The sequence below is a fragment of the Puma concolor genome, chromosome E4 (genome assembly GCF_028749965.1).
Source record: "Puma concolor isolate L17-30 chromosome E4, mPumCon1.1.hap2, whole genome shotgun sequence".
Classification (NCBI taxonomy): domain Eukaryota; kingdom Metazoa; phylum Chordata; class Mammalia; order Carnivora; family Felidae; genus Puma; species Puma concolor.
Window position 1 is genome coordinate 24,273,303 of NC_141683.1, and position 21,722 is coordinate 24,295,024.

Here is a 21,722-nt window from a genome sequence, read left to right on the forward strand (position 1 = left end):
CAGATTGGCACTCCAAGAATTGGGAGGCACAAAGGTGCCAAGAATAGGGAGGTGCAAAGGCACCCCCAAATAAGGAGGGGGTGCTGAACCCCCAAAAATAGAGAGAGAGAGAGAGAGAGAGAGAGAGAGAGAGGCAAAGGCCTGAAATAGAATTTGTGCAAAGGTGCCCAATAAATAGGAATAACAAGATTAGATATTCAGGGTGAAAGCACCCCAAGTTTAGTACTATAGCAGAAATCTGCTTTCATAGGAGAATAGGGCCAGGGCAGGTAAAAATTGGTGAATTGGACTTTGGAACGCTGCACTGTAGGCAAAGCAGCCCAAAGCAGAGATGGTTAACAAAAGAAAAGGTGTCTTGTTAACCCTGAGGTTATTCCCCCTGTCTGTCTCATCCCCTAGGCTGGCAAAGATAAACAGTCACGGCATCTCCTGTCTGCCATCCACCCACCTGCCCGGCACCTGGAATTTGTTTTATATTGACCTAAACCCCAAACACTGTATATCTTCAAAATCCCCTTTCCGTCTCACATCCACAAGTTAATGTTCCTAGTTTCTTTGTCTCTTTGTACATGCCCATCACGTTCGCAAGCCTTCTGATCTGAATAAATACGGAGCAAGGACCCTTATTCGGGGCTCTTGTCTTTTTCCCAGACATTAGCCATCTCTCTTTTTAATCCTGCATCCACTCTTTGCTAGACAAAAGAGAACTTTAGACTTAGAGTCTACAACACTACGTAATTTTTAATGTTAGAATACAAATTTAATCCCAAACTCATCAGTGAAATAGAGCTAATAGTACCTAATTTACATATGCTATGAAAAAATTAAGGAACACAAAATGGCCTATATAGCCCTAATATTTAATGGATAAAAAATAAATCTTAATTTGTTTCCCTCTTCATGTCTGTAGTCAAATGTCACACTGGCTTCAAATAAACATGGTTGGAAGTGGCAGAGCATTTTAATTTCAGCATTTATAAGTGGATACAGGCACAATTATTGCTGTAGGCAGGGGTCCAAATGCATATGAGAACAAAGTGGGTAACATGTTATTATAGGACAAAACAGGCACTTCTACCACAGTTCTAACATTAGATACTCCTAAAAGTTCTCAGTTGTTTATTTATCAAATATACCCATATCTAGGCCATAAGTTGGAACAATATTCACAGGTCCATAGGACCTCAGGAGCAGACATTTACAATGGCAATATTAGTCATCCGAGATGGTGATCATATCGTACCTCTGTACAACGAAACTAAGCCAGCAAGTGATCCAGAAGAATATTTGGAATATTTTCTATGCATTAAATGACAAGTTCCTGGAAAAACCTTGTCGTTCTCTTCTAAAATGGAGTAATAGAATTTTTAAAAAATGAACTCAAGAAAATGCTTTGGACAGTTAATACACTATCGATTTAGCCAGGTGATTTTTGAAGCTTTATCACAAATGAGAAGGTCCAGACTTTCAGAGAAATCAAAAGTGAGATTTGGAATATAGTACACATTAGATACTCAGTAAATGAATTTTGATGTAATGAATAAATGAATCTGTGCCAGAATAATGACTAAAGATTTCACTAACATGCCATCAAAATCAAAATTTTTTTTGAAGGTATAAACAACAAACAAATACTTGTTAACTTAAAAAATATATAAAGGATCAGTGATGGGAGCAAGATAGAAAATGCATTAGTTAGGTGTCAATTTCATTATTTATATAAAAAATTGTTGTTGTTTTGGATAAATATATTAATTTCTTAGGGTCATGCTCCTCTGAAGGTTCTAAGGAAAATTTGTCCTATGACTCTTCCTAGCTTCTGGAAGTTGCTGGAAATTCTTGACACCCCTCACTGAGTCCCTTCAACCACTGCCTCTGTTGTCACCTTGCCCATTTCCCTCTGTGTCTGTGTTTTCTGTCCAAATTTTCCTCTTATATAGTCACTTAACTAACCATATCCATATAAGATCACATTCACAGGCTGAGTGAACATGAATATGGTGTGTAGGCACACCAATCAACCCAGTGCCCCAGGTATTTCCTGTAAAGATACAATGGTTCCCAACTAGACACTATTACCAAAGATCCTTTTAGGAGTATTTTGTTGGTGGTGCTGTTTCTTTGCAATATAACCTAGATATGTTCTAAAATTGTTGAAAATTTTTCTGTTTCTTATACTTAAATGCTTTCTTCTCTTAATTCAAATAAAGTTTATTCATCAAAAGTAAATTGAAGATCTAGGACTCGTTAATTTTCAAGTTATTAGTTACAAAAGGGTTTTGTATAGTTTTTCTGGACTCTTTATGGTGATGCTGAGACAATAACTAATTTCTTCCCTCTTTTGTAAATGTATAATTTTGTTCAAACTGCAACCTCATTTTCTCCCAAGCCTTTTTAATACTACAGCATTTTCAAATGATGTATTTTTTTTCTTTTTCATTGATCCATCTCTAAAATTATGGTGCTTTCAGAGCGCTACGCACCATGTCTCCTACTTCAGTCCCGCATTTTCTGTGGCTGATAATGGGCGTGCAATTGGAAATGACTTTTTATTTTTTAACATTTGAAGCTATCATCTCTTATTATTGCTTTTTTCTCATTCTATTTCTACAGAGAGGGAGATGAAATGCAGTAACCTTCCAAGCACAAAATTATTTTTACTGATTTTAGTAAAATGATAGAAGTCATACTTAGAAAAACTCATATTCTGTCTGTGGCATTTTTAATGAAATGTTCAGTAGGAATATATTAAATTCTTTGGAAAAATGTAAAGGCTTTTGAAACTATAAATGATCTTAAACTAAAATTCTAATTCATTACTATTTTATGAAAATAAAATACATTTTTATTTAGGTATGTTTCCATATATCTAGAAGTTATTTAATTTTTAAAAATTGTCTTATAATAGTTTACATATAAAACCAAATTGGAAGGGAGCTTATTTACAAGTGTTTTAACATGTATGTATATAATAGGATGAATGTATGATGAGATTATATAGTACAACCATATAAAGTAAAAAAAAAAAAAATGAAATGACTGTTTGAAATCAAGGTTGTTTTTTTTCTATTCCATCTTGCTAAAATATCTTTAAAGTAGAATTTGTGGTTCACTGAGTTTAAGATACCCTTGATGTTCAAAGTCATCCCAGTCACAGGAAGGGGTTGCTGAGATATCTAAATAGAGCCCTTTGGTTTTTACCATCTCCATGGTTATGTCCCTAGGTCTCCTGGTCCCTGAGTGCTCTGCTGGTATCTGATAATAGAATTTGCAATTAATGAGCACAGATCTGCCCTTTGAGCTCTGGCAGTACTCAACTGGCACTGTGGTTTGAAGTTTGGCTATAACCCTCATTAGGGCTCTGACTCAGAATGTTACAGGTCTATCTGTCCTCTTTCTGTAGTGACCCACTCAGGCATATTTACCAGCCAGAATCTATGGGTCACTACTGTATCACTCCTCAAACAATACATGGATTTCTGTCTGTAGTCCAGAGCATGAAGCTCTCTTGGTAGATAAATTCTAAATCTCTGTCTGCTAACCAGTGTTGGGTCAAAAAGTCACAGAGCCAGGCCAGTTTATGAGGTCTTCACTTTAAAGAGTTTAAATGGGAAACATCTGCCTTAAGTCTCCTTCATATTTGCCTGTTTGTCAAGCCATATGCCAGGCTGTCACGAGGGGGAAATGGAAAATGCTGGAGCCTTAACACCTGTAGTCACACCTCCATTAAAAATGCATGGGGCCGGATGTGTTCCAGAATTCAGATTTCAGGGGTTTTAGAAAGGTAATCATGTATTTATACTATATATTTCATTATACTTTCAATGGGATCTAAGGCAATACTCCCAGCAAAACACATTATTTCTGTGTGCTTGTGTGCATGTATGTTTGTACACACATATACACATTAAAAATAAGTGTGAAAAACAAAGATACAACTTCTCATCAGTTCAAATCACGTTCTGCCCAGGGTTCCTACAGTAGAAATGAGTATGAATGACCCAGACCACCAGAGTAGGCTTCAGTAGACTGAGAATACCAAGGATATGCCTGCTTCCTGAGAGGCAAAATACATTTAGAAAGCCCCTCTCTCTTCATGATTCCCAACTTCCGTGTATTTACTTACCCAAAAAAGTCCAAAACCGACTTCTTACTGCCTTGAGTCACAAAGTGTCCAGGTTCAAACTTTGATGAGGCAGGCTGAAAAAAACACAACAAGGTGATTAAACATCAGTATTTTAGGGGCACCTGGGTGGCTCAGTCAGTTAAGTGTACAACTTCAACTCAGGTCATGATCTCACCATTCCTGAGTTTGAGTCATGTAACTGGCTCTGTGCTGACAGCTCAGAGCCTGGAGCTGGCTTCAGATTCTGTGTCTTCCTCTCTCTCTGCCTCTCTTCTTCTCGAGCTCTGTCTGTCTATCTGTCTCTCTCTCTCTCTGTCTCTCTTTCTCTCTCAAAAATAAACATTAAAAACTCAGTATTTTAATATTCAAAATTCAATGTCTACATTGCAGTAGTAAGGGTGAGGCCATGAGTCATATCCCACTTTCTCTAGCTTCAGAGCCCTGACTCTTGATCACTATTCTGTCTCTCATCCACCTTTTATGTTTACTGTGTGCATGACACCTTTTAAAAACCCTTACAATTATTAAATATTTTAATCTCACAATAGCTTTGGAAAGTACAATTCGGGGGCCACAAAATAGGACATTAACTTGACTAAGTTCATATGGGCAATATTGGAAAGAACCAGAATTTGAAATTCAGGTGACTGACAAGCTCTTTCTACCATCTCTCACAAAAGAATCAAGATTTTAGATGCAATTCATTTAGAAAGGATTCTACCCAAACAATGACTCATAGATTGAAAACTTTACATTGGCTCCACGCTAAGAAGAAACCACTAATTTGTTATTGTCATTTGTGCTATTTTGTTTTCTCTACACTTTAAGGAAAATGTATTCTTCAGTGATATCACACAAAGAAGCTCCAGTCTACCTTTCTCACCATGCCATATGATGAGTTTTTTACTGTAACGAGCTCTGAGTAAAAAGGAAGTTAATGAAGAACGAACACATTAAGCAAAATACACCAAGGGCCCAGTGCCAAAGGAAATGAAATAAGATGCTTAGATCTCTTAATTTCAGATGGTCACTGTTGGTTTTTAAGAAACTCTGAAATCTTGGTTGGCCTATATATTGTTAGACACTGTCCAAACATGACCGTGTATCCCAAAAAGGGAACAATACAAGAAAAACTAGAGCTAAATTCTAGCATCAATCTCATTGTTTATTAACTGTGTGCATTTACACAAAATGTTCTTTAAATCTCCAAGATTGATATAAACATAAATATTTATGAGATGTTTATTAAAATTAAATAATACAGTCAATGATAAATTACACTGCAAAATATAACACATATATATTTAATAATTATATAATTATATAAACATATGTAATATGTTTATATATAAAGATATAGGAAACAAGATACTCACTGTACTGATTACTTAATAATTGCAAAAAGAAAAAAGAACCTCTACAATGGAGAAATCTGGAGCATACCACCCTTAAAAACGTTATCACATATTAGCATTACCAATTATGAAACAAAATGAGTTTGTACTAAGAAGGACACAATATCATGTATGCAATGTTCTTGAGGAAAATTATTCTAATTAGGAGGAAACAATCAGACAAATTAAGACAAAGATAATTCTACAAACCAAACTATCCAGGCCTCTTAATATAAAGAAAAGTTTTTTTAAACCTATAAAGTGAATCAATGAAGCTAAAGAGACTTGATAAACATATGTGTGATTTTTGACTGGCTCCTGGATTTAAAAGAGTGAAGACATCATTGGGCCAATAGGAGAAATAGAAATATAGACTGTATGTTAGATGATATTATGATAGAAAATTTAGATTTCTTGAGCCTGATACAAGTAAACTAGTCATGCAGGTGAATACCCTTGTTCTTTGGAGATGCATGATGCAACATCTGGGTTGAAATGGTTCGGTAAAGGAATCGGGTGTGTGTGTAAAAGAGAGAGAGAGAGAAAAGGAGAGATGGAAAGGGAGTAAGAGAGAGAAAATATAAAAGAGAGAGAAAAAGGCAAATATGGCAAATGACAACAATTAGTGATTCTAGTTGAAGGAGGAATATATGGGTGTTTATTAACCTATTCTTTTTTTTAAACTGTATTTTTTTAGAGCACTTAAAAGTTCACAGCAAAATTAAACAGAAAGAATGGAGATTTTCCATGTGCCCGTGATTTTCCCCCAACACATGCACAACCTCCTCCATTATCAACCCCCACCAGAGTGGTTCATTTGTTTCAATCAGTGAACCCACACATTGACACATCACACCATTTCAAGTCCATAGTATACATTACCACTCACTCTCGGTGTTGCACATTCTATGTATAATGGCATGGATCTGTCATTATAGTATCACATAGGTATTTTCAATGCCTTAAAAATCCTTTGTGCTCTGCCTATTCATTCCTCCCCACTCCCTAACTTCTGGCAACCACTGATCTTTTTACTATCTCCATAGATTTGCCTTTTCAGAATGTCATATAGCTGGACTTCTAATAGTACGTAGTCTTTTCAGATCAGCTTCTTTCAGTCAATAATAATGCATTTATGTTCCTTCATGTCTTTTTATGGCTTTATAGTTCATTTCTTTTTAGCAGTGAATAATATTCCATTGTCTAGATGGATCACAGTTTATGCATCCATCCACCTAGTGATGGACATCTTGGTTGCCTCCAAGCTTTAGCAATTATGAATAAAGCTACTATAAACGTGTGTAGGATTTTACATGCACACATGTCTTCAACTACTCTGGGTAAATACCAAAGAGCACAACTGTTGGATCATAAGAGTATGTTTATTTAATAAGACACTAAATTTTGTTTCATAAGCTTTATAAGATACTAAAATTTTGCAGAAAATTTTAATTTTAATGATGTTCAGCTTATCAGTTATTTTTTTTTTCATGGTTTGTGCCTTTGGTGTTGTATCTAAAAAGTCACTGCTATGTCCAAGGTGATCCAGGTTTTCTCCTATGTTATATTCTAGAAGTTTTGTAGTTTAACCTTTCATACTTAGGTCTATGACGCACCTTGGGTTAGTTTTGTAAAGACTGTAAGGTCTGTGAGCAGATGCATGTTTTTTTTTTGTTTGCTTTTGCTCGTTTTTTGCATATGATGCTCAGTTGTTCTGGTATCATTTGTTAAAAAATATGCTACTCTTTTAGGTAGATAAAATTTGTTTCAACTATAAATATAATAGTAAACATTAAATATTTATTTGCGGTTTACTTGAGATTTGGTGGAAAGATTTCTGTCAAACAGGAAACATAGATCCTACTCTGCTACTAATGATGTAACTTTGCTGTTTAATGTCCTTTTCAGCTTCTGTATTGGTAATGGGTTAGGTCATCTGCAGAGTATTTTTATCTCTAAAATCATGAAATATTAGATTTTAATTGATTCCTACAAGTTCTAGGAGAAGCATCAACTAAGGGAAACTTAAAGTGTTTAGCATCGTATCTTTGAATAGAAACACGTCTTAGGGAAGGGTAAAGAAGCCCTTGAAATAAAGATGAGTCACTTTCCCTCTACTCCTGCGTTCATCCAGCATTTTCCTGTTGTAATTCAGTTTATTCCCCTTTTTTCAATATTCTAACTTAAAAATTATCTGAATGGCAATTTTCATGAAACATTTTTTCAATACAGAGCTGCTTACTTAGCACAAAGATGAAATACAAATCACCAGTGTTTTTACTGCTTACAAGAGAGAAGCTGGACAACAATTCAATACATCTGTGTAAAGTATTCAGGAAATCAACATAAAATTTTGACGTTCATAAAAATCACTACACCCAACAGACCTTCAAGACACCACATAATAGATTGATTTTTAATGTGGTATAGTGATTAGTCTCAGTGAGTAAAGATTACTGACTATAATTAGTTTTGGTGACTTAGAAAAAATATAATATATGGTGATTGATGATACTCTAGTTATGTATGTGAGAGTCAATAATTAAATTATATTACATTCAAAACATAGAGAAATTTTGTGCTATTTTATTTCTGCATCATATATTTATTGTTCTTATCTCAGAATTTTTCAGTGTTTGGCCACTCTAATTTTATATCCATTGATTTACATAAAAATTTTATGAGCTATTAATTATCTGGAAAATTTCAAACCTGATATGTGATGCTGCTTTACATATATACATTTTTTTTTTAATTTTTTGATGTTTATTTTATTTTTGAGAGAGAGAGACAGAGCATGAGCATGGGGACCGGGGGTGGGGGGGGGGGGCGGGGAGGCAGAGAGAGAGGGAGACACAGAATCCGAAGCAGGCTCCAGGCACTGAGCTATCATCACAGAGCTTGACTCGGGGCTGGAACTCACGAACCATGAGATCATGACCTGAGCTGAAGTTGGACCTCAACCAACTGAGCCATCTACATATATATTTCTGATAGAATATTTCCACATAATTATTCTGATTAAAGGATATTTTAAAAAATATTTCTACTGAAAACAATCTTTTTTTTTTCCTCTGAGACTGTGATTATGTCAGTGCTAATTGAGTAAACTAACGACTTAATCGGTCTAATTAATTGCCTTGATTCATGTAATAGAAACCTCTGCCCAATATAGAAAAGCATATAATTTATTATCTTAGTCAAATATACATTCCTGATGCTGAGATAATAAGCCTAGTGTGTTATATTTCCAAGTTTGTATGTAAACAGTTTTTTATAATCTCCCTTCATTAAATAATCTATACTCAGGATATGATGGTTGAATCTTAGTATTCTAAAATATAGACATGATCCTGTCTCATTTTCAATTTTTTTCTATGCCTTCCTTTCAAATCTAAGAAAAAAAGTATTACACAAATTTTGCATGACATGATAGCCCTCACTGACCTCACCCCACAGATGTTTCTGTCTAATCCTAGAATACATGCGAAGCTCCCCTCACACTGGATAGTCATTAATCTCCAACCATCTGTACATTCTCATGTTCTCATGCTTTTGCTTATGTTAAGTTTGGTAGTCGTAAGGGTCAATGGAGTCATAAGTGTCCTACTTCACCTTCTTTTCCAAGAAAATGGTAACTATATTTTTCTTCTTTCTTTGAAGAGAGATGTGGACTTATGACTTATCTTGTCCAGTTAAACTTGAGCAGAAATCTGTCCATTCCAGGAGGGAGCTGTAAAGAGCTAGTGAATTAATCACTACACCCTCTTTTTCTTCCATGAGGCTCACAGAAGCATGTGTTGAGATCAATCTCCATTAGCCTAGGCTCCCTCATGTCTACCATGGGCAGAGCTTCTGTATCAGTCAGGCTCCCAGCAGAAAATAGAACTCAACTCACTTGGTTCAAATGGAGATAATTTAATAAAGGTACAACTTGAAGAAGTGGAGCCAAAGTTAAGGGATATCACAATAAGTGTTGAGACCCCCCCAAAAGTGAAGGTGAGTAAGAGACCATTCCAGGTAAAGGAAGTAGCATGTGTAAATGCATGGGTGGGGCTAAGCATGAGTTTTTCAACAACTAAAACAAACAATATATGGCTAAATTACAGATACTGAGAGGGAGATAATCATGAAACGATAATAAAATGTAATACTAAAACTGTGGTAAATTGATGTCTGAATGAAAGACACTGCTGAAAGAACTTTATATGTATTTGCTTATTCAATTTTTAATTTTTTTAATGTTTATTCATTTTCGAGAGACAGAGACAGAGCACGAGTGGGGGAGGGGCAAAGAGACAGGGAGACACAGAATGTGAAGCAGGCTCCAGGCTCTGAGCTGTCAGCACAGAGCCCGACATGGTGCTTGAACTCAGGAACCACAAGATCATGACCTGAGCCGAAGTCAGATGCTTAACCAACTGAGCCATTCAGGTGCCCCTATTTTTAAAACAATTATATCAAGTAGGTACTACTAATAACTTATCTGAGAACTGAGGCACTCAGTTCCTAGCTCATACAGGTGAAGTGTGAAAGAGGTTAGATTTGAACCCAGGTAGTGTGTCTCCACAGCTCTTGTTTATAACTATGCGAGCCATGCTCAAACAGATTTTCTCTTTCTCCTAAGACAAATAAGAATCCACTGAAGGCTTTTAAAGGGCAAATGGAATAGATGTGATTTCTAAAATGACTATCTTCTTTATAGTGTGGGAAACTGATTGGAGAACAGAAAGTACATATTAGTGAGACTAAGTAGGAGGAATCTTTTTTCATACAGATAAGAGATGGTGTTGTTTAGCTTAGAGTCATAGTGTTATTGATGTAGAAAAATATTGATGAATTTGAGGGATATTTAGGAAGTGCACTTGTAAAAATCTCAATTATGTATTGTATATGGGAGGGAGAGGGTGGAAGCATTTAGGACATCTGTCTTATACAGTCAGATTCCACCATGGGGTCATTCATTAAAATGGGAACAGTGAAGGAGAAAAATTGAAAGAGAGATGATGAGTTTGGTTTAGCACTGGCTGACTTTGAGCTGATTTTCATTTATTCATACGTAGATACTGATTAAGTAATTGGTATTGATGTCTGAGTCTCACTAGTGCTATGGATTCAGAAACTATTTTCTACAGATGGCATTTAAAGTAATAGTCATGGATCAGATCACCAGGAGAGAGAATGTAGAGTGAATAAAATGTGGTCTAGGACCAGGTCTTAATTGCTCTGACATTTCACAGCTGGAGAGAAGATGTAAGTGTTTAAAAAAGAAGTAAATCCCTGACAAAGAAAAATATGAGAAAAAGACTATAAATAGTACAAAGAAGAGTAATAAGATAGATGTAACCAGATACTTATAATGGAAAGTAGAACAGAGAGCTGACAGAGAAACAAAGGAAAAAATGAAAAGAGACGCACAGAGTTGAAAGTCGTTAATAGTTTGAGCAGTTAGAAAAATAAATTAACTGTTCATGGCATCAGATAGTACCCCAGAAAGCAGCTATGCTAAATTTATTGTTATTAGTATGTAAAATGGAGGTCCAAAGAATTTGAGGGATATGAAATGTGTATCTTTTATACTATGGTATGCTTAATATCCATCATTATTTTCTCATTTAATTATCTAAAATAGTTAAACTGCTTTATATACTCAAATGAAAAATATGTTGTCATTTATTAGGGAAAATTTCCCAACATTTGTAAAGAAGGCGAAGAAGATGTGGTATGTCCTTTCAGTGTTATGCAGGGAAATTGTTTAAAACAATCATGGGTAAACTACTTAATTCTCAAGGAGAATATACCTGAGTTAGACTTTGCTCTTTACTATTTGATTAGCACCTGGACACTGTAATGTCACATCTTAGCTTATAGGTTTCTCATCAGTGAAAAAAGGTAACCTCAAATTTCATGGTTTCATTGACCCATAGGACATTAACCAGTGTCATATACAGCCTGGTATTTTTTATATTTCTTATTTTACTATTTTTAAATGCCTATAACTGTTCTTCAGATTTCCTTTGAACTAGTTTTAGTATCTCTCTAGTCCCCTCAGTAATGAAATAATTTTTTAGATACATTCATTTTATGTTTATATGAGTAACACATTTTTTTCCAGTTATAGTTTGGCATAATCAATTGGTTTACTAGATTAAATCACTGTTTTGCTGTAGTAAATGGTCCACTGGTAGCCCGAAAACAACCATATTATGTGATAAAATATAAAATAGCTTACCTGAATATATTATTCTTTAGCAGTCATATTTTATCATGCATAGTATGGTATCAAAATTGACCTATCTCAGTTCTCACTTTCCATCCCAGTTTAGGCTGAGGCTCAAACACAATGGATGCAAACTGTTTCCATATGCCAAATTGAGTTATTAGTCTGCTATCTAAAATGGAATAGAGGGGCGGCTGGGTGGCTCAGTGGGTTAAGCGTCCAGTTCTTGATTCGGACTCAGGTCATGATCTGACAATTTATAAGATTGAGCCCTTTATTTATTTATTTGTTTAATTAATTAAATAATTAATTAAATGAAATAGCAAGATCTTTTGTTGTTGTTGTTGTTTAATCTTCTTAAGTTTCTTGACTACAGAACTACATAAAGACAATAAAAGTGTCAGAATTTAGAGATCAGAAAAAAAGACTTTTAGAGAGAGTTCTTTATGTGCTGTGATTCCCAACCAGAATCCCAAAGGGAAAAGTGGGAGGTACTTCCTTTTTCATATAATGTGAAAAGATAGAGGGTTTATAAAGACCACTCAGATAGCCTAATATGGCTCACCTTGAGCTTGAGAAGTACAGTATATTGTTTTCTGACCCATCTCCTCCTGAAGAACAAAAGCTAGGATCACTAACTGTTATCAGAGCAAAGCAAGGATAGAGAGGTCTTAGCCGAAGTTGGCCACCTGTTGAGTACTGATAATACCTAATTTCTTCACATTGCCACTTGTAAGACCAGAGGCTTCAAATAGATATACATGAACACTATAAGTGTTCTCTCTGAAAGTCTCCCAACCAGGTGATATGTTGCAATGAAAGCCAGGCTTATACCAAATTCTACCACACTCATAGAAAAAGTCATTTACAAACAGACCCCAGAGAGTCATGTCACCTATTATTGTAGCAGTATTCTGTTCTACATCTAGTATGTTATCATTTTGTAAGACGGCAGATTCCCTCATAACATGGCAGTACATTGGACTGAATACAGGCATAGACCAAAACTCCCACTGGGAAGATGTTGGTTAGTTAGTTAGTTAGTTAGTTAGTTAGTTAGTTAGCTAGCTAGTTAGCTAGTTAGAGCTCCCTAGAGCTCACACGTTTACTAGTAAATAAACATATCTCAATCACTACCCATTCAACAAATATACATATATAAATACCTTAATGCTGACTTACAAATCCTCTAATACAGACTGAGATAATGATAGTTCAACGGTTAACTGAAATCAACCTCTGACTTAAAATTCTATGGATTCCTTACTTCTCTCAGTAGAAACAGAAAAAGCTCTTAATTTTCAAAAGCTAACACACTACCCCTAGAGTATTCCAGATGAAAGTATTTCAAGTGTTTACCAAGTACCTACAAATACAAATTACATAAAAATCACACCTGTGATACTGAATTATTTTTAAATAAATAACTCACAATATAAACCAAAGGTCTATAGGTATTCCTGGCAACAGAATGGGCAGGCTATTTGCATAAGACAAGATGTAAGCAATGGCCCAAAGTAACCAGCCAGAATAGAGTTGCTCTTGGTTCTCCTTAAGGGAACTCCAGGTGAGAAAGTCCCTGTGGGCTCTGATGAACTCACACACCGTTAGTGAAAGTGTTAGCTTAAAATATCTACCAGGCACACACAACATTATTAACCAAGTACCAACTTTCATTCCACACTGCAACACCCAGAGTGGATCACAAACTTCTCTCCTGATAGGGAGGGGTATTTCAACTTAAAATGAAGTTCCTAATGTTTAAATTAATACACTGGATTGAACAAAATAATTACTGAATGGAGACTGTGTGTGGATATTGGAAGTTACTGGAGGATTTTTGTTATCTAAAAGTGAGCATGGCAGGCATGGGGTATGCCCTACTTTTGCCCAAGGGAAGCAAAGGCAAAATGAATCTCATGGCAAGGGGTGGGGGTGGTTGGAGATGGACAGGAGGATAAAAATAAGGTTCCTTTATATTTGTACTCAATTAGTCCCATTCTTTCAATATGATTCCTGTTCCAAATTTCTCACAGACAAATAGCACGAGTACCTCAGGAACCTAGTTAAATGCTCAAGCTCCACATGACGCTACCATAAAAAGTCCCTTGTAGCTTCCCTTTCAGCACCCTCGAGCCTTTTAATTGGACCGTGAAAAAATTCATATGGGCCACAATTAACAGAGAAGTTTCAGATACCTTGTGATCCCATCCTATCACATGAAGGGCTCAGGAGAAAGGATTGCCTTAAATACAAGTTATCCTGGGCAGAGCTCTGGCAAGAGCAGAGCTGGTGCCCTGCACCCAGGGCAAAGGGCGGTGGCAGTGGCGACCTGCCTCTGGTGGGAAACAAGCTGTGATGAGAAAGCACTGCCTAGACCTAAGAGTGGTCTTACTGGTCATGCTAGAAAATAGTAATTGTATTTATATCCCAGTTGTTACCAGAAGTTTTGGAGGGAGTTTCCTCCCAGGTAGAGTTCCTCATGAGGAAAGGTACTGACCGTCCTAGCGTCTCCCTCAGTTGAAAGGATCCCACATCATTATGGACCTTAGTCATGTAGGTCACATATTTGATTTGCCCTTCAGTCCATAAAGAGTCAGCTGCACATGGATATCTTGGGCTCGTGTTTTTTCTTTAGTCATCTTTACTCCCTCCTGCCATGTCACCAACAGCATGACTTGGTTTTAGCAGTATGCTGCCAGGGTAGAGCCATGGAGAACTTAATCCCATGTTCTAGAACTTAATTAATTAATCCCATGTTAATAGAACTTAATTCTATTCTGGGCAGAATAGAATAGAACTTAATTCTATTCTGGGCAGAATAGAATAGAAAGCACATTCAAAACCTCCATAGGAATAAATGCTTCATTCAGATTATTCAGAATGGAGCATCTTCAAAACAAACATTTACTTTAGTACTTCACCTTTCACAGCATAACTACTGAGTTAAGTTCTTTTCCAGTAAGAGCAAGAAAAAGAAAGAAAGATAAAGTAAGTTAGGGAAACTGAAGACACCCAACTGCTCCATATGTTTCAGGACACTTTACCTGCAGTTGTTCAGAATTTCAGGGTTTAAATGATGTATCAGCTGATTGGCTAAATAATGTCAGTCAATATGCCTTCCACTAGCTGTCTATTACATGTAGGTTTTCTCTGGGTTAGAGTTCTTCTGTAACAGTCTCTAAGTGATTTTGGCCTAAAGGAACATATTTTAGAAAAAATGTAACTGAAGAAAGGATTGCAGATTAGGTAGAAGTTTGACTATTATTATTTATATATATTATTAATTACCTTTTCTGCTTGCAACAGCTCTAAACTTTCACTACTTAGCATTAGTAGGTTCTTGTATATTTCTCCAAGAAATTATCAAATGTGCCAATTTGATAAATGTGCCAATTAATTTATAGAAATGTTTGTCAACTAATTTTATTATAAAATAAGTTATTTATAAAATATTGTACTAGATGAATGATCCTTGATAAATTAAAATTTGTTTTTGCTGTCCTCAGTGATAATTTTGCTCACATACATAAAACTAACTAGGGTGACCTAATTCTGCCATGGAACTAAGAACCATCACTGCATTTTAGAGGCAGAATGGGTGGTTGTGAGGAATCACAGCTGACCAGCTGAACCAGGTGTTCGCACTACTTCCCAAGAGCTGAAGAATTGTGTATCACAGGTAACATGTCAGAGCTGTCCAATGCCAAGGTGACATAAACCAATGTTTATTGTCATAAACCAAAGTCATCACTGACATCATTTCCGTACAAGACCCCCACTCCTCTCTATAAATTAATCGAAGTCCCACTGTAGTTTCTCACTTTGATATGGGTTCTTAATCTATAATGAATCCAAAACTCTACAATCAGTACAAAAGCATATTTTGGGTTGGGTGAAACAAGTTATAATTAGAGCTAAGTGGACTGCATGTTGTTATACTTGGGATAACTATCAGTGATAAATGAACTATAAATGCACACACATTTCCTTTGAGATCAATTCAGGGAAGAAATGAAAACATGTAAATAATTAGACAAAAGTCAATATGGTGGCCAAACATTACATCCCCAATTAAAATTATACAGTGTATAAAGCTGTATAAAGCTATACAGTGCATAGCTTTCCTTCAGAATAAAGGGTTAGTTAGGTTTCCTTGAAAGAGACTGCATGTCAACAAAAGCAAAAATAAACAAGACTTGAAAACAGAATGGAATGAGCTCTTCCATGAATCTGTAAGATGTAAAGTAAATGTGTGTGTGTGAATGCATGAGTAGTTAAGATATGTTGAAGCAGAAAGAAAGATCTGAGACCTCCCTGCTTTTCTTTCTAAAAGAATTATGGTTAGGATGTTCTGAAGGTTCTGCATTTAAGAAATATATTGATAGAATGAACTAATAAAACTCCCAGCTATAGGAAATGTAATTTTTAGAAATTGCTCAACAGGAAAATAACAAGCAGGTAAATACTAGCAAAAAATATAGAGTCAATCTTGAGGATTAGCAATCACGAGATTTTTCCGAAGACTTTCAGCTGCTGATATGAGGTTTGTATTTGCCATAAAGTAAAACAAGTAAGTACTTACATTAAAACTTGAGAGAAAAATCACTTTTTCTTATAGCCTAGTAAATTGCAATCAATACTCTGCTTGCCTAGTAGTAGAGATATTTTTATCAATTTATCTGCAATTACCAAAGAAATACCATGCAGAGGTAATTATGTGCTGTTCCCACTTTTTGAAAAGCAGTGTTTTATCAAATAGTGCTTGGATATATCTACTGGCCCTGTACAAATTCACAGGGAATCTAGAGAAACTGCAAAGGGAAATGTGTCCTATTTCACGATTTCATTTCCAAGTTCTGTAGAGTTAAGCACCCAACTGCTAGATATAAAATGGTTATGTGCCTCTATTGGTCTGACTTTTATTATTTTATCAATATCTCTGTGGAGAGGCCTATACTTAAAAGACACACTATTTTACTTTTATTGACTAAAATCTTTCCTTTTTTTCCTTTTGTTAATTATAAATCTTGTGCTTTAGATCCATGTGGGTTTTTTTTGTAGTTTATTAGCAGGCCAGAAGACAATATTATAATGGGTAACATTTAATGAGCATTTACCATATGCCAGGCAGTATTTGAAGAACTTTACATGAATTTTCTTATTTAGGCTGCACAACAAATATTGGAAGTAGACATTTTGTTATACCTCAATTTTACCAATGGGAAGAAATAAGGCACAGAGATGGTGAGGCATGTGCTTGGTTGCAAGACAGGCAAGGAGCAGAGCATTAACTATGTTAAAATACATAGTTATCTCTGCAGCCCAATGCCTGACCACAGAGCCATATTCCCTCTGTTACAAAACACTCAGCCAAATAAAAGAAGAAAAATGTTTTCTATCAACAGCCAGCTTTTCAGGCAAAATCACCAGTTGCTTACAAAAGGTGATATTATTTAACATAAATAAGTAAAAATTACAATGTTTTATGTAGCTTAGGAAGAGATATAAAAAGACAGGTGTACATAGTTTTTGCACATGTAAAATATACCAAGATAATGCCAAAACCTCAGTTATGGTGAGCACATAAAGTATTATTTTAAAACATAATACATCAAGAACTTAACATATTAGAGGCTGTTGTTCCTTTGACATGATGGCTCAAAGGTAGGGGAAGGATGACTTTATCACAGGCAAACTTTTGTTTTTTAAAGACTACAGAATTATTTTTTTCATGTCATGGATTATAACAATTTTTAAATAAAAATGCCCTATGTTTAATACTGTGTTTGAAAATCTTTTGTACAACCTTTTAGAACTATAGTGGTTTGCAAATATTGGAGAACCAAGTGTGAGAGCACCTCTCTGTGGTGGGAAATTGTTACAATTTTAAAGAGAAAAACTGATTTTTTCAAGAGCTAACAATTGTCTTGTGGATTTTCTGATCTGTTTTTCTCCTGACTCCTAAATTTTCTCTTTTTTCTCCTATTAATTATTGCTAGTGGAGAAAGATAAGCAATATTTGGGATAGTATGCAACTCCTGACTTTCAGAGAAAAAAGCATGATGTAATTATGGATCTTGAGGAAAATCAAGGATAAATTAGTGACACCACATTTGTTTCTTCTATATTTCTAAGAGAGAATGTATTCATTTCCAGAATACAAAGAAAATATTTCAGTGTAAGTTCAACCAAAGAGGCAGAACCCCTAAGAGATTATAAACCACCTTCCCTCCCTGATTGCCTGTCTATGGACTCTAACCTCCAATATTAGACATAAAGCAATAGTCTTAACGAGACAATCCCATAAAGTCAAATCCCTATGATTTGTGTCTGAAGCTGGAGCTTGAAGGTTACAAAGTAGGCAGTGATAGAGAGAAGATATATATGAAATACAGCAAGAACAATCAAGGAGCCATAAACAAAAGCTGGAGGCCACAAGAAGAGTCTAAACCAATGTCAATTCCTAGGGCCTCTGACCTTAGTTGTGTGGTTGTCCTGCAGAAGTGAAGGCCTTTCATCATGGAACTCCATACCTACATTAGTCTAAGAGTAGAAGCAGAAGGAAGATCCAGTGGAAGCTGGAGGAATTAGCTTCCTCTCACCAATGCCACTGCCACTGCCTCTCACCAATGGGAGGAGCCAGTAGATGAATGACGATATGCGTGAGCTACAGAATGGCTGCTACTTCCTCTCCTACCTCCAATCTCCCATAAAACATTCTGTTGTGCTTCACCCTAACCAGAACTATACAGGAAATTCTGGAAAACGTAGTTAAGCCTAGCCACGTAGACACATCACAAAGCCACCACAGTTTACCGCTTGTCAACTCAGCACCCACACATATCTCTTAAACTATGCTAATCTCCAAATTTGGAAACCGACAAAATCATGCTTCCACTCAACATGGCACAACTATCTCTGATACACCTGCAAGCCGATTAACCCTTTCCACAAAAAGAATACAGAGTCTCTTTTTTGTCTCTGGGTGATATCATTTTTCTACCTGTTGACTCATACTCTCTCATTGATATCCTGTAGCTTAAATACAGAGATGTAAAGTTAACCACTATTAACCTTAATCTTATCTTATATGATTAGAGGATGAGAAAGGAAAGAAAAACGACAAAAAGTTGTGTGATATTAGTATGTATACACAAAAACATATTCACATCAAAATAAGGAAGAAATACTCATAACTGTTACAGTCCATGTGTCTCCAACAGGTCACATGATCATAACTGGTATGTGTAACAAGCTTCTTCCACTAACATTCCAGAAGCAGGCACTTCTGTTGGTCACTGTTTCTTCTGGTGAAGTTACCCAAACCTTCATTGCTGAAGGATCTGGGCCATTAGAAGTCCAGCCTGAACTGGGTTAGGAGAGTCTCCACTGGTTTGAATGACAGGGCCTAAGAATATTAAGGGGCACCCTGGAGGATCTGCATTCTGTGCATACCCTCCTTAATCCGCATTGTTGAGTCAGCCCAATGTTACCCTAATCAAAAAATCACTCCAACGAGTACAGAAACCCTATTTTTTTTTCTGTTAATTCAGGAGCCTAATCAGGCTCGTCAAAGTCTCCACTTCCAGTTCAATGTTATCATTGTCATGTTCCTTGTCAGAAGCATTACTCTCTTTGGAACTAAGATCTCAAGACTCCTCAGACTTAAGGTCAGGGAGATAAGAAGCATACATTTTGTTAGTGGTTTACTTGCAGTAACAATGGAGCAGCCTCCTCCATTTCCCTACCTTGATTTCCTTGGCCATGAACTCCGACTGTGGGACAAATCACACTACACATGTAGTGTGCTGAACATATAGAGCATCCTGGAGATATTACTGCAACCCTGGAAGGTCTTGCCATCTAGCTGGCACCATAACTAAGGCTTCATAAGGCCATTCCACCATTCTATCAGCTGTTCTATAAGGAAAATCATGGTTAAACCAGTTAACTCCTCAAGATTGGACCCACTGCCACCTGTCATTTCCTGTGAAATAAATGTCTTGGTTAATAAGGATGCTGTGGAGAACTGCATGATGATAGATAAGGCAATCTGTACTACACTGACGGCATTCTTGTGGGAAGATTGGGTAATCAGCAGTGCCTTGGTGACTGGAAGTTCAGACAGCTAAGCCCATGCAAACCTACATCTCCGTCATCGTGACCAATTTTCCACTGACAGGGGTAGCTAGGGAAAATGGTTCACTGGTCCACAGCACATGTCATCCTATCTAGGTGAGTATTAAAATCCTCTTTTATTGCAGTTACCCTTGGTGAGCCTTTGCCTGGGACACAAAAATGTTCAGACTGTGTGTCTATTTGGAGAGGTATCTCCACATGAATCTTGTCACCAGTTTTTCAGTCTCATTCCCTCTAAGACCTTGATCATCCAACCAAACAACTGTCCATAGCCCATATGTCAATATAGACCTGTACCTCTGGCTATTTCTCTTTCCAAGCAAAATGAATACCAGGCGCACTTTTCAAGTTCTGGCCACTGGGAATATTTCCCTTCCCTATCCTGTAGTGCTATTCCAAAGTGGGGATATAGTGTTGCACTGTCCTCTTTTGAGAAGTGCCCAAATATATGCAGGATCATGGATTAACCAAACCTGAGTTTTTTGTTTTCTCATTCAATTGACTGAAGGGAACTTCCTGTGAGATGCTAGCTGTGCACTAGAAAGAGAAATTAATACAGCAGGAGGAGGAACCATGGGTGCTTGGGTCATTTCCTTATGCATCTTCCTTGTGCCTTCAGGGCCTGTTAAGCCTCATGTCATACAGACCACTTCCGTTTGATGATGAAGTGCTACTGGGTGTACCCAATTTCATGGCTTGGTGGGTCAGACAATACCCAATTCATGATGGGCAGTTCATATTGCATGGTAATTTGGTGGTTTATGGTCCACTTTTCAGTCTCTACTAAAGCCCAGCAGTAGGCCAAGAGCTGCTTCTCAAAAGACTAGTTATTCACATGGCTCACTCCAAAATTCTAATGGTCTATATAATGATTGACCTGTATGGGTCTGCACAAGGCTCCTATCAGCATCACTATCAGCCACCAACACTTTAAGCACCATTAGATGAGCTGGGCCACATGGCCTGTGATCAAAGCACATTAATACACAGTAGATCGGACCTGTCGCAGAGCCTTCTTTTATTTGGGGCCTGACTCAAAACTGGTTTACTTCATAAATGGGACACACAAATTCCATTAATTCCTACAATCTTTGGAGTAGTTGAAATGATTTCCTGAAGACAAATTACCGTTGTATAAGTATACTCTGATTCCTAAATACCAAACAGAAGTTCAAACCAGATTTGGAGACATTTATAAAGATACATTCTCAGGGAATTTAAAATGTCTATTTGCCACTCTTTGAAGATTGAATCGTTTCAATGCTTCCATTGGTGGTTCATGTGGTAACATATGCCTATGATTCTATTTATGTGATCATTTCTTTGGTTAAAAATTATGGAAAATATTGGTATTACTAATTCATTAGTTTCAGTAAAATTAATTCATGCTGATTTCTAGAGGTGAAATATCAAGATGGAACACAAAAAGCTGAAAATGAAAATCCATAAATGTAGTACCAGTTTGGGAAATCTAGATGATGGAGAAAATCTAAAGAAATGTTGATTTAGCCCAGAAGGAAGAAAACAAACAAACAAACAAACAAACAAACAAACAAACAAACAAAAAAGACTAAGCTTTGAAAAGGATGTAAAAACTCCCTTTCCCCTGGATTTAAAAGAAGGAAAAAAAAAAGAAGTCAGGAAAGCAGGAAGGCAGGAAGGGAGGGAGGAAGAAATAAATTAATGAGTAAGAAAAGGAACAAAGAAGAAAAAGTCTAGATTCTCAGCACTGGAAGTATACCATATAGAACAAAAATGGCAATAAAGATGTTTCGAGGTTTTATTTTTAGAATTCATGTGTATAATTCAGAAATCATAAATGTTTACAGTTATCACTAAT

At 36.3% G+C, this 21,722-nt stretch overlaps 1 long non-coding RNA gene across 1 annotated transcript in view; it reads right to left on the minus strand.

Moving 5' to 3' along the window:
* The window catches only part of LOC147572497 (uncharacterized), a 158,557-nt gene that overhangs the window by 35,272 nt on the left and 101,563 nt on the right, over nt 1-21,722 (minus strand). The window contains exon 2 of the long non-coding RNA XR_015245763.1: nt 4,127-4,200. This is a non-coding gene — a long non-coding RNA (uncharacterized LOC147572497). The remainder of the gene's footprint in view (nt 1-4,126; nt 4,201-21,722) is intronic.